Source organism: Arachis ipaensis, chromosome B04 (assembly GCF_000816755.2).
Source record: "Arachis ipaensis cultivar K30076 chromosome B04, Araip1.1, whole genome shotgun sequence".
Lineage (NCBI taxonomy): Eukaryota > Viridiplantae > Streptophyta > Magnoliopsida > Fabales > Fabaceae > Arachis > Arachis ipaensis.
This window is the reverse complement of record NC_029788.2, coordinates 128,068,726-128,071,766: the sequence shown is the minus strand read 5'-3', so window position 1 is coordinate 128,071,766 and position 3,041 is coordinate 128,068,726.

The window sequence follows — 3,041 nt, the reverse complement described above, 5'->3', positions numbered from 1 at the left end:
CTCAACGTTAGGGACCAAAACAGTACTTACCCCATTTATTTAAGTTATGCTCACTAATAATAAATGTAAATACTCACTGTTTGGAATGGGTAAAGGAATTAAAAACTGCTCTGCTACTAGAGTTTTTTTTTTTGTTAAGGTTTGCAAAAAAAATTCAAATTTTACAAGTTTTGCTCATAAAGTGCTTAAAGATAACCATGGCAGCTTCGCCTACTTATCAAGATTACGATAAATTCATACATGAGAATAAAGGGGATCAGGTTTTTCACTTTGAGGATGAAGATATTAAGGAAGGAATGGAAAAATGCACAAAAAATTTGGTGTGCAGACTCATGGTAAACAGACAATTCAGTGTTGGAACTATTAAAGTGGTACTATATGCTCTATGGAGACAACCAGAGGGCTTCAAGGTGATGAACCATGGAAGGAATCTATTCCAATTTTTCCTTGAAAAAGAAATTGACCTGGTTCGAATAAAGAAGGGAGCATCGTGGCCGTTTAAAAATTACATTCTAAACCTACAGAAGTGGTCCGTAGAGATTGAGATTAATGAGAAAGAATTTACTTTGGTTTTCATATGGGTGCATATGTGGGGGCCACTTGAGCAATACAAGACGGTAGGTTTAGGGAGAAAGGTGGGAGAAGCGATGGGAAAGGTCATATATGATGATGTGTTCACTATGAGAGGGAAAGAAGAAATAATTCTCAAAATTCAAATACTGTTGGATATAACTAAGCCTTTGAGAAGGGTTTTAAAAATTGCAAGTAGAAATAACAAAGTGATAGAGACTCAGATCAAGTATGAAAGAATTGAAAACTTCTGCCACTACTGTGGCTGTGTAGGGCATGAAATCAAAGCTTGCGGTCAATATTTGGAGGACTTGGTGAATGGAAGTCAATAGGAGGAACAGTGGGGACCTTGGCTACAAGCTGAACAACTTGGGAGAAGAACTAGGAATCAAAAGGAAAATCAGCACCCAAATTGGAGAATCAAGGCTGAAGAAGGGAGAGAGAGAGATCAAACAAACCAACACCGGTGTGTTTAATCAAAGGTTTTGCCAACTCATCTGTCCAGGATAATAATTCACAAGTGCGAGAGGAAGAAGATGAAGTGCAGAGCAGAAAGAATTGTAATAATACAGTGGGAGAAAATGGAAGTGCATTGGAGGATCAAAATATTTTGGGAAACAAGGAGAATGTGGATGAAAATAGAGCTGAACAAATTCACAAAATCAATTTGGATTATACATTTTTCATTGGAGTAGGGGAGGAATCTGGAGGTAATAAGAGGACAGGAAGAATAATATGAAACATCTAGCAAGGAAGAAATATTCTTTCAAATCAAATTTGGAGTTTAAGTGACAATCTAAAGATGCTGGTGAAGACTCACAAAATAAAAAATCATGCTCGGAAGAACAACATTTGGCTAAAAAGGGAGAGGGTGCCGTCGATAATTTGGTACCCCAAGAGACATGAAGATGGAAATGTGGAACTGTCCGGGTTTGGGAAAATTCCTGATATTCCTGACAGTTCACAACATCAAAGGAATTTTTAAATCTCATTCCTCCGAGATTTTATTTTTATGCGAGACAAAGAACAATTCCTTGACAGTGGAAGGTGTGCTGCAAAAATTCGAATACAATTCTGTGTTCTTAGTGGACCAGATTGGGTTGGAAGGTGGTCTTGTGAAAGTGTGAAAAGATAATATTCAAGTTCAGATTCTCAAACATGATAATTTTTTCATCCATTTCACAGCTGATGATCAACAAGCAGAGCAAAAATGGGAGGTTATAGGAGTGCACTTGAGTATGGAAGAGGTGAGAAGGATTGAGCAATATAATCTAGTGTTACAGCTTATGGACATTGGTGGAGATAAATTAGTTATCATAGGAGATTTTCAATGCAATCAAAGCAAATCACGAGAAGGAGGGTGGCAGAGCAAAATCAAGTATTTCCATACAAAAATTCAATGATTTCATCAATGATGGAGGTTTAATTGATTTGGGTTATGAAGGGAATAAGTTCACGTGGAGTAGTCGGCAATTCAGAGGAAAGCTTGTTAAAGAGAGGCTGGATAGAGCCTTAGCAACTAATGCTTGGAGAGATGATTAGCCGAATGCTGTGGTCATGCACTTGGAGGACACAGGATCTAATCATAGACTAATTTTATAAAGTTCAGAGATGGAAAGAAAGAGATTTAAGAGAAGATTCAAATTTTAAGAAAGATGGTGTGAGATGGAGGATGTTACTACCATTGTGAAGTAGGTTTGGAGAGAAAGAGCGGAGGGTTCACCAATGTTTCAACTTGCAACTAAACTGAAAAAATGTAGACATAAACTTGTGGATTGGCAAATGTCTTCCTTCTCTAACTCTAAGGTCAGAATTCTTAATATCAAAGAGAATTTGGCTAAAGAAGTAGAAAAGGGAGAGCATGCCAATGGTACCATAATCCAAAACCTAGAGGCTGAATTAGAGGAAGCTCTGAACCAAGAAGAGAGATATTGGCGAGAAAAATCTAGAGTTAATTAGCTGAATTGGGGCAATCGAAACGCTAAATTCTTTCACTCCAAGTTTCAAGCAAGGAATATAAGAAATAGAATATAGTCTTTGGAGGACGAAGAAGGGAATACAGCAACAGAGGTGGAAGAAATAGCAAAAACAACCCAGAAGTATTTTGAGACTCTTTTTACCTCAAGCAACCTGAAGAACCCAGCCGAAGAGATTCAGGGTATTTCAAAGAAAATAGATGCAGTGACTAACTGGAGGTTAGTCAGACCAGTGACAGAAAAAGAGATCAAAGCGACAATTTTTTCTATCAACCCCTTCTCTGCATGTGGGGATGATGGATTCACTGCTAAGTTCTATTAGACTTTTTGGAATGTGATTAAGGAAGATGTCATCAGAGCAGTTAGAAATTTTTTCTCTAGAGGTAAACTACTTAAGGCTTTTAATCACATAAATATCTGCTTAATTCCTAAAATTTCAAATGCTAGTAATATGAAGCATATTAGACCTATAAGCCTTAGTAGTGTATTTTATAA